The following is an 11,561-nucleotide window of genomic DNA, read 5'->3' as shown; positions in this document are numbered from 1 at the left end:
AAACCGTGAGATCATGAACTGAGCCAAAATCAAGAATCAGATGCTTGACCGACTGAGCCACCCAGGTGCCCCTAGCCATCACTTTCAGAGGGATTTTTACAATTTAAATTCCCTTAGATATTTCCAACTATTTGTTTAATTATAAGCTACTTGATTTTTTTAAGGACCTCAAACTTTCAAACTTTCTCAAATTCTTAAATTTAACTTGAAATTTGAACTTCGATTGTCTTCAGTATTCTAACAGTACAAAAGCACCATGAGATTTCACCAAGATCGTCGCAGATCAAATAGTTACACATTTTAAATTTGAATCACTGTGCTAACTTCTCTGACTCTAACAACCCAATCATTAAACACTTGGCAAGTAGACTTCCTTTCTGATCCACCGTCTGCGGTGGACCTGCCACCAAGATGTAGATTTCTGTGGAAACTCTTAGGGTGAGGACCATCACTCTCGAGGTGGAACCCTCGGATACAATAGGAAATGTTAAAGGCCAAGATTCAGGATAAGGAAGAAATTCCTCCTGTTCAGCAGAGACTGATCCTTGCTGGCAGGCAATTGAAGATGGACATCCTTTGACTGACTACAACATTCAAAAGGAGTCCATTCTTCATCTCGTGTTGAGACTTCGTGGTGGTGCTAAGAAAAGGAAGAAGTCTTATACCACTCCCGAGAAGAATAAGCATGAGAGAAAGAAGGCTAAGCTGGCTGTCCTGAAATACTATAAGGTTGGATAAGTATGGCCAAATTGGTCGTCGTTGTTGGGAGCGCCCTTCAGATGAACGTGGTGCTGGAGTTTTTATGGCTGGCCACTTTGACAGACGTTATTGTGGCAAACGTTGTCTGACCAATGCTTCAACAAACCGGAAGACACGTAATTGTATGTGGGGTAACGAAAAACATGAACTAAATGCAAATAAACAAAGCAAACAAGAACACTTTGCAAGCATATAAAATTCGAATTCACAAATTCCACAACACAAAAATGCCTCTATTAGACTTGATTTTCTTAAACATTTCTAGACAATTCTAACTCCTCTCGGGGAGAAAATGTCCTCCTTGCTTGTCAGTCCGAGATTGGGGAAGCAACAGCAGCGGATGGGATCTGCTGAAGATGCATTTTAGTCACTATATATATATATTAGGGTTTAGAGTTTTTTTTTTTTTTTTTTCTAGAGATCCTGGGCGACAGCCCTCGTGGTGCCAGTGGTCACCACTGCCGCGGTGGTAACATGGAGACTTGGAGCCCATGGCCTCCACCAATGGGGCTGTGTGTCCCAGCCACCGGATGTAGGCACCACAGGGTAGTGAGTATGTGGGGTTATACTTTTTCAAAATTATATATATATTTATCTTTTCTTTTTTTTTTTTAAATAGTTTAAGACATATGGAAGTGATACTGTCATTTTAAGTCAGAGCTCTTCCATCTGAAGGCCTGGGGATTGAGATGGGAGGAGGGGCCGGATGCTAGGACTCTCACCTGGTAAATGTGCCTTCTAGGAGATGGTAATCATAACGGATATCCCCTTAAGGACAATAGGCAGCGGATTCCCAAATAACCAGGGTCTGAGAAGCAGTTCTCCATCTGGATTTGGTGAAAGAGGGTCATAAGTTGGTGCATTCAACGAAGAGTGGTCTGTATCAGTGAGGGTAAAGGCTAAGCTGCTATGACAAAGAGCCCCCAAATAGGGTGGCTCATCAAAAATAGGGCTTTATTTGGCTTTCACTTAAGAGCCCTATGGAAAATGGGCCAGATTGACCCAAGAGCCTCTGTCCCACATGACCACTGTGTGACCCAGGTACCCAAATGCTGTTGCTCTACCACCCCTCAAGACTACTTACACTGGGGTTCTTGGACCTCCAGAGAGTCCATGGATAGAGTTCAGAAGCTCCGTAAGTTGGAATAAGAAAAAAATTACATCTCTGCTTTATATGTAGCATTTTCTTCAATTCCAAATATAGGCAACGAACCATAGTACTATTAGCAGTACTATTCTGCTAATAGTACTATGATTATGAATTTATAATGAATTCATGATTATGAATTTATCACCAATACAAATAGTAGATATTTCATATCAGTTTCAATCATCTTGAAGTATCACTTGTATTCATGATCGTTTTGAAATTATGGTAATTATTAGACCTGATGCTACTTAGTTGATAACGTCACTAAAGAAACGTATGGTATTTAAAAAAATTTTTTTTATTGCGTATTTAATTTTCACAGAGAAAGAGAGACAGAGCACGAGTGGGGGAGGGGCAGAGAGAGAGGGAGACACAGAATCCAAAGCAGGCTCCAGGTTCTGAACCATCAGCACAGAGTCTGACGTGGGACTTGAACCCACGAACTGCGAGATCATAACCTTGAGCCAAAGTCAGCCACTTAACCAACTGAGCCACCCAGGCGCCCCAAGAAACAGTTTTTTAAAACATTTATGATATTTTAATAGTGCATTCCAATATAATTTCTTTACAATTTTCAAGAATTTTTTGGGGGTAAACTCTACCCCCAACATGGGACTTGAACTCACAACCCCAAGATTAACAGTTGCATGCTTCACCAACTGAGCCAGCCAGGTGCCCCAAGAATGATATATTCTATTTATTTATTTTATATTCTACCTTTTCACTGCGTTATATATGTATACTAAGGTGAATAAAATAAACACAGATCTTAAGTGTATAAGTAAGTGAAATTATATGTTTTAATGGTATCAAAATATAGAACTTTTTCATTATTTCAGGTATGTCCTGTGCCCTTTTGTGGTGCCCCTCTTGCAAATTATTCGGACCCCTGTATCATTAATTAGTGTTATCTGTTCTTTACATTCATGTAAGTGAAACCATGTGGTATGTATACTTTTTTAAAAGACTTAATCGTTTTGTTTTTTTTTTTTTTGGAGCAGTTTTAGGTTTACAACAAAATTAAGACAGAGGTACAGAGATTTCCCATAGCTACCCTGTTCCCACACATGCACGGTCTCCCCCGTTAACGGCTCTCCAGAATGGTACATTTTTTGCCAAGAAGGAACCTATGTTGACACATCATAATCACTCAAAGTCCATAGTTTACTTCATTGTTCACTTTTGGTGTTGTGCAGTCTATAGATTTGGACAAATGCTTAATGATGTAGATCTATCATTATAATATCATGCAAAATATTTTCACTGCTCTCAAAATCTATGCTATGCCTCTTCGTCTTCCCCTGTGACCCCAGAGCACTTTCGTATTGCGATATAATTGGCATATAACATTACATTAATTTCAGGGTATACAACATCGTGATTTCATACTTGTATATATTACAAAATGATAACCACAAAGTCTAGCAAATGTATGTACACTTTTGTGTTGGCTTCTTTCATTCAACCTAATGTCTTGAGATTCATCCCAGTTTTTGTGCATATTCTTAATCCATTCTCTTTATTTTGTGTGGTATTTCATTTTATGAATAGAAACAATCGATTTACATATTCTTCTGTTGATGGACATGAGTCACTTCCTGTTTTTGACATAAATAAGGACGCCATGAACATCTATGTCTTTAGTATATATGTGTGCTCATTTCTCTTGGATATACACGTACGGGTGGGGTTGCTGGGTCATGGATAAACCTATGTTTAGCTTTAGTGGATACTGCCAAACTATTTTTCAAAGTGGTTGAATGAAATTATACTCCTCCTAGCAAGCAATGTATAAGAGTTCCAGTTGCCCCACATTCTCACAGATATAAGGGGTTTTCTGTCTTTTAAACTTCAGCCACTCCCGTGGGTGTTTTGTGGTGTATTTTATTTTAGGCACTTAATTTTCTGAGGAGGCATCCCTAGGTGTCACCAGACTCTAAGGTGTGCATTGCACAAAAGGTCCTAAGAACCCTGTATTAGGTCACAGTCATGGTCCAACTATGACCTGGTCAAATGCCTGGTCCAAACTGGGCACTTTGGTTTTCCAACTCTAGGGAAGGACAGAAAGCAGAAGTTCAGGATGAGCAATTTCCTTTCAAGCAACGAGGAAGTTGCTCCTTCCTTAGTCACTTACTAACTTAGTCACTTGGCCACACCTAGCCTCCCGGCGCATCTGGGAAATGTAGTCTCTAGCCGGGCAGCCCTGTGTTCAGGCTACACTCTATTAATACAGAGGACAGGGTGATGGATTACTAGCAGTCTCCACCGCAAGATGCTATTGACTATCCGGGTGATTTTTTGGTGGGGTAGATTTTCACAGCGGCATAAATGAGCCTCCACCTAGGGTGAGGAACTGTTGAATCACCTACTTACCCTGTCCTGACTTTCGGCAACGTATTCCCGGGGCCTGGGGCAGTGTCTCCCAGGGAAGTCGGCACGGTTTCAGGCTCTCATGCTGAATTGGCCCCTCAGGCAAATGTGTAGATTGACTAAGTCCACGGGGTTCTCTCTACATAAGACAAGACATTTGAGATGTGTCAGTAAGTACCTGCTTGACCCCAGGGTGAGTAGGACAGTTTTATTCAGGTCTTGGGGAAGAATTGCTGACAGGGTTGGTCCACGATGGCCTAAGTCATGCCTTTGTGAAATACCGTGCGTGACCCTTCGCTCTTCAACAGCATTTCAAAAATGTGTTGAAACCTTTCCAGGAAGTTGTCACAGTGTCCTGACCAAACCCTCTTGGGTCATCCATGAATGTGGTTACCTGCTTCTCAGATGGGGTACAGGGGCTACCCAAAAAGACATCTGCGGGCCTCAGAGTCAGCTGTCCCGATTCCCTCGCTGTGCACTTAAATGGCAGTTACGGAGGAGGGCAAGTGATGAGGTGGGAAGAAGTGAGAACACGTCTGTGAGTGGAAATGCACAGACGGCAGCAAAACTACGCGGTTGCCTGGCTCAGGACTTCGGGAAGTGTATGTTGGCCTGGATTCTACCAATGCCAAGTTGATGGAAGAGGCTTTGCCATGTAATTGAAGGCCAGCATTGAACCCAATGCTCTTTTTTCATAGTAAACTCACACACGCCAGCGGGGGTTGGGACGGAGCTTTGAGTCCACAAGAAAACCCAAAGAGGGCAACGATAAAGAGATTAAATCTTGCGGTGTGAACCAGATGTAATTTAAAACATATCTACTTGGAAACAACCAAAGAAAAGCAAAAAGCCAAACTACATCTGGGAAGTGGAGACTCACCCCAAACCCCCTCCTCCACTGGGTGCAGTCTTGGGCTCCTGTGTTTGTACCTCCCCTCTATTTATTTATTTATTTATTTATTTTATTATTTTTTTTTAACGTTTATTTATTTTTGAGACAGAGAGAGACACAGCATGAACGGGGGAGGGGCAGAGAGAGAGAGGGAGACACAGAATCGGAAGCAGGCTCCAGGCTCTGAGCCATCAGCCCAGAGCCCGACGCGGGGCTCGAACTCACGGACCGCAAGATCGTGACCTGAGCTGAAGTTGGACGCTTAACCGACTGAGCCACCCAGGCGCCCCAACCTCCCCTCTATTTAGCAGACATAGGCAGAGATGAGACTAGTTTTGATTTACAACTCAAGGAAGGGGCTGGGAAAATCTCTACAATGCTACAGAAGGTTTGGGATCTACTGACATCTGGGGGCAAAGGAGGAGGAATATGGTGCCACCAAGAAGGGGGGGGGTAGGGATTTGGGGGGAAGAAAAGAAACTAAAAAGGCAAACAGCATTGGGAAGAAAGTGTGTTTACCCAAAGAATTTCTTCTATGAAGGGAAGTTTGGGCAGTGAGTCGGGGCTCTCTAGTATGACACAAAGGGATGTGTTAGTAAGAATAGAAAGTCTGAATTGCTGTCTTTATCATCCTCTCCCTAAAGCCCCCAAACTCTGTACCATGTGGGTATTAATGCTGGAGACCCTGAGTTGCTTGAGTCCTTTGTGATGTATGCGAATGCCCCGGACATCCACCTTCTTCCCCCCCACCCCCCTACTCCCCACAGCCCAGGAGCACTCAGGACACGTCTGTGGGTTGCACAGGTGTGCACAGTTCATCAAGGGGGCTTTGTGGAAAATCCAGCTCTCTGAACATCACGGCCCCTCATTTGGTTACAGGGGTTGTTTAGACTGTACCTAAGTTTTGAACGTGTGAATTCCATTCAGGTTTATTCCAAAGTTCTAGTTTGGGAAACATTATAAGTAGGTTTCTCATGAACACTTATGAGGAAAAAAACACACAAGTGAAAACACCCCATTGGCTGGGGCTCTGCCGACAGCTCTGAATAAAAACTTCTTGGTTGGCACAAGAGACACTAGGATCTTTTGAAAGAAGCCTCATGCCTGCTTGGCAAAACGTGAATGTGCTGACTGTATGAAAAGAGCATATTATCCTCACTTGGCAATACACACAAAAAGTGTGTTTACGGGACAATAAAATTCTGACCGTAATCTTTTTTCCCCTCATTTGCAGTATTTGGTTTAATTAAGAAGCGAAATTGTGAATGTTTTCGTGGCAATTTGGCAGTAAACATTTGTATCGAACGTAAAATTCCATTTGGTGTTTGGGGGCAAAGTTACCAGTTCCCTCATGTATGGGTAAGTTTCTTGGAAAGTAAAAGAGGGTCAGTGTTGGGATACAACCTTTTACTTGTTTTTTTTGTTGTTGTTGCTTTTTTCCTTTAAAAAAAAAATTTAGAGAGAGCGCAGGGCCCGGAGAGGGGCAGAGAGAGAGAGAGAAAGAGAGAGAATCCTAAGCAGGCTCTACACTCAGCGTGGAGCCCAACGCTCGACATGGGGCTCTACCCTATGACCCTGGGATTAGATCTGAGGTGAAATCAAGAGTCAGATGCTCAGTTGAGGCACCCAGGTACCCCGGGATCCAACCTTTTTCTTAAACATGGTAACGTGCTTGGCCGTGCTGAAGCGAGGCAGAGAGGGGGAATTGGCCAGGACGCTTCATCAACAGGACAAGAACCCTTGAAAAATCCATGTACAGGGAGGAAATTGTTGATAGCATCGCCAATCATTTCCAAACAGCATTTTATTAGCATTATTCTCACAGCCGAAAAATATGGCAAGAATACAGCCTCCATCTAAGATATAACAGGGGCATCACAAATGAAGGGAGAGAGGCATAGTCAACAAATGGCATTCACTTGTTTGCTTCAAATCCTTTACTAACATTAATTTCATTAGAAGAAGCAGCTAATAATAAAATGCAACCGTAGGAAAACTGGAAGAAAATATAACTGAATACTAATCAAATTTCAGGTGTGTGGATATGAGGAAGTCCTTTAAGTTTAGAAGAAATCACACAGCAAAAAAGATAGATATGTGTGCATATTTTGAAATTCAATATCTGCAAATAATAAAAAAGGTGAAAAAAGAAAAGATTGGAAAATATCACAGGTCAATGAGAAACAAGTGATTAATTGTTGCCTTAGATCAGGTTTCCTGGCAACTGGCTCAGATAAAGCTTTGGTCTACAAGTATTCTTGGCTCTACATGTCTGTCAATGGATGAATAGATCAAGAAAATGTGATAGATTTATACAGCAGAATGTTTATTACTCAGCCTTAAAAATGAAGAAAGTCCTGTCATTTGTGACAACGTGGATGAACCCGGAGGGCATTATGCAAAGTAAAATAAACCAGACAGAGAAACACAGGTATTGCATTGTATCACTTACATGTGAATCTTTAAAAAATGTCAAACTCATAGAAACAGACAGCAGAATGGTGACAGCCAGGGGCTGGGGGTGGGAGAAATAGGGAGAGGCTGGTAAAAGGTTATAAACTTTCAGATATAAGCAGAATGAGATCTGAAAATCTACTATATGACTTGGTGACTATAGCTGATAACACTGTACCATATGATTGAAATTTGCTGACAGAATAGAACTTAAATGTTCTTACCAAAAAAAAAAAAAAAAAAAAGGGAGAATCTTTTCACAATGTATACATATATCAGATCATCACATTCATACTTTAAATATCTTACAATTTTATTTGTCAATTATACTTCAGTAAAGCTGAAAGAACAAAAGGTTTATTGGAGAGGGTTCCAGAAAGAATGCCCTTGAGGGAGGGAGGGCAGCAGGGCTGGGCGGAGGGAGGGAGAAGCTGAGCAGTGATGTAGCAGCAGCTAAGGCTTCAGATGACCCTCCAGAATTGTCTCAGATTGAGTCAAGGGGGCTGGTCTCCACTGGACTCCTCTATGGGTGACCCCAGAGAAGGGGGCTTAACCTTCAGCAAAGGCGTTCCCTTCCCCGAAGACAATTACCAGGGAGCGAAGCAGTTTTGAAATGTCCACAGCTAGACTGCCTGGCAATGGGGCAATGGGAGCCCCCACCTTCTAAGGGTTTCTAAGCGGCAACTGTGAAAGTTAAATAAAAGGAAATCTCATTTAAAATGGAATCTGGAGGCCAGAAGGGGGAGCTCTCATGCCCTACCACTCCTTGTCAATTGCAGACCCAAACCGGAAGTGATGTACCTTGCAGGTCAATACTGCTTTACTACCCCAGCTGCCGGGAGAAGGGTTTTCCCCTCCTCCTCACAACAGCCCAGCCAATGAGAGACGGTCACAGCTCAGCCTTGGAAAATCTACTACACTTTGAATTCCTAGTTTAGTCCAATGGACTTTTGCTTTTAAGAACCGCTCCCGTTGCCTCTCTTTCCTCTATAAAAGAGCATTCCTTTCCTTCGTTCTCTGGACTTGCCTGTGGTCTCACTGTGCCTTACGAGTTCTGAGCTGCAGTTCTCTGCTATTCTTGCATAAGCCCATTTTTGGCTGGCAAAATGACTGGCAGTTTTATTTTTAAGGTTAACACACCCATCACATTCACTATAAAGAGCCAAACACTGTAAAAACTCACAGCGATAATAGGAGAAACAATGATTCCAATACATAAATTAACAAAGGACATGACTAGACAATCCACAATTCATGAATGGGAAAATGTCCAACATCACTAGTAATCAAAGAAACACAAGTCAAAAATAATAAAATGTAATTTTTGCCAATTAAAATATACAAAATACAATAGCCAGTTCCAGAGGAACTGCAGTCTTATCCGCGTACATTACTGATGTGGAGGATAAATTGTTACACCCCTTTTGGAAAGCAGTTTGACATTCTATATCAATCCCTAAAAATGCCCCTACTTCTTTGACTCAACAATTTCCACCTCAAAAAAAATTACCCTAGAGAGAAAAGTTTTTTCATTATTTGAAAAGACTATACACATGAAGATATTTGTTACAGCATTACCTATAAATGTGGAAAAAAATATATAACTTAAACGTTCAATGACAGAGAAAAAATTTTAAGTAAATATCATTATGAAGCTATGTAGCTATAGAGAAAAGGCTTTAAACACGTTATTTTAACAGATAGTGGAATTCTCTATAGACATGGTTACAACTATAATGGACTTTTTTTGTTTTTTTTTTCCCCCGAGAGATAGAAAGTGCGTGCGTGTGTGCATGAGCAGGGGAGGGGTAGAGGGAGAGGGAGAGAGAGAAAAACTCAGGCAGGCTTTTCAGGATTGTGAGATCATGACCCGATTCGAAATCAAGAGTCAGATGCTTAATCGACTGAGCCACCCAGGCGCCCCGCAACTATAACAGATTCTAAAAAAAGAAACTAGGAGGAAGTAGGAAAGTAACCAAAGAATGTTAAAATTCAAGGGAAGAATAAATAGATGTAAATAGCAATGGCAATTTTGAAAAATTGGCAGCACTACTCTAAAACATTTATGAAGTGTTCTAGTGATTTATTGCTATATAACAAACCACCCCAGACTCAGTAGCTTGAAGAACAGTAATCATTTTATTATCATCTCTCACGAATCTGGGCCTTGACCGGGCTCAGCTAGGTGGTTCTTACTTGGGAATCCACATGGCGTTATAGTCAGATGGTGGCGGGGGATGCAATGTCTAAAGAATTGCTCACAGCCAGACCTGGTAGGTACTTGGGCTGGGAAAACTCAAACTGCCGAGGCTGGAACGATGGGGCTCCTGGTCATCTCTCTCTTCCACGTGCCCTTTTCAACATGGTGGGTTTGCAGTGGCAACACTTCTTGGATATGGCTAAGGACTCCCAAAGCCAGTGTCACCCAGGGCCATTTTCATCGCATAATATTCCTTGAGGCAGTTACAAGGGTCCACCCAGTTTCAAGAAGAGGTCACAGAGCTTACACCTCCGAACGGAGGAACGTGAAGGTGCTAGAAGACCATGTGAGATGGGAAGTATTATTTCAGCCATTTTTTTGCAAAATGCAATCTGCCACACAAAACTGCAATAGTTCAATAGGTTTATAGCAATGTAAAATAAAACATGCTCATCGATGGCACAAAACAGAAAGTCAAACTACTGGATTTGTTCAATTTAAAATTTTTTTTATTAAAAAAAATTTTTTTTTTACATTTATTTATTTTTGGGACAGAGAGAGACAGAGCATGAACGGGGAGGGGCAGAGAGAGAGGGAGACACAGAATTGGAAGCAGGCTCCAAGCTCCGAGCCATCAGCCCAGAGCCCGACGCGGGGCTCAAACCCACAAACCGCGAGATCGTGACCTGAGCTGAAGTTGGACACTTAACCGACTGAGCCACCCAGGCGCCCCTGTTCTATTTAAATTTTAATATATGATTAAATAATCATCTAAACTCAGTGGGAATGAAAAATTATTCAATTACTTATGTTGCAATAATCGATGACTTTTTTTTTTAATGTTTATTTATTTTTGAGAGAGAGAGAGAGAGTGCGAGCAGGGGAGGGGCAGAGACAGAGGGAGACAGAGAATCTGAAGCAGGCTTCAGCCTCTGAGCTGTCAGCACAGAGCCCATCGCGGGGCTCGAACCCATGAACCATGAGATCATGACATGAGCCGAAGTCGGATGTTCAACCAACTGAGCCACCCAGGCGTCCCACAATAACTAATGAATTAAAGAATTAAATGTAAAAAAAGAAAAAGCTGAAAAAATATCAAAGTACTGAGAGGGGTGGGGCACTTCAGAAGCTTAAAGTTGTAAGAGAAATCCCAAAGGAAGAGATTTTTAAATGACTAAATAATTACAATAGACTTCTAAGTTAAGAAAAAAATCCCATTTTGGGGTGCCTGGGTGGTTCAGTCGGTTAAGCGATCAGGTCAGATCCTGATCTCATGGCTTGAGGGTTCAAGCCTTGTGTTGGGCTCTGTGCTGACAGCTCAGAGCCTGGAGACGGCTTCAGATTCTGTCTCAGCTTCTCTGCCCCTCCCCTGCTCATGCTCTCTCTCTCCCTCTCTCTCTTTCTCTCAAATATAAAATAAACATAAAAAAATTTTTTAAATCCCATTTTCCAAATAGAAAAAGAAATAAATGACAAATTTTGAGATAGACTTTAAGTGAATACAAAAGAAACAAGGTTAATATCTTCTAATGTATAAAGAGTTCATGCAAATAAATGAACTAATGGTAAAAGACAAGAGATAATTCATAACAGAATACAAGAAGAAACTAATTTTGTGAATTGTCATAGAACATATAATACATAAGCTATATAATATAAAGTTTACCATTTTAACCATTTCTTTTTTTATATTTAAACATTTTTAAACATTTATTCCTTTTTGAGAGACAGAGTGT

At 41.4% G+C, this 11,561-nt stretch overlaps 1 pseudogene; it reads left to right on the top strand.

Annotated features, from left to right (window-relative positions):
- Nucleotides 1-411: 411 nt before the first annotated feature.
- LOC128776975 (ubiquitin-40S ribosomal protein S27a-like) lies at nucleotides 412-879 on the top strand (annotated as a pseudogene).
- The last annotated feature ends 10,682 nt before the right edge of the window (nucleotides 880-11,561 follow it).

This window comes from Panthera pardus, unplaced genomic scaffold, assembly GCF_024362965.1.
Source record: "Panthera pardus isolate Hobbes unplaced genomic scaffold, ASM2436296v1 HiC_scaffold_15, whole genome shotgun sequence".
NCBI lineage: Eukaryota > Metazoa > Chordata > Mammalia > Carnivora > Felidae > Panthera > Panthera pardus.
This window is presented reverse-complemented; position numbering and strand designations above follow the sequence as displayed.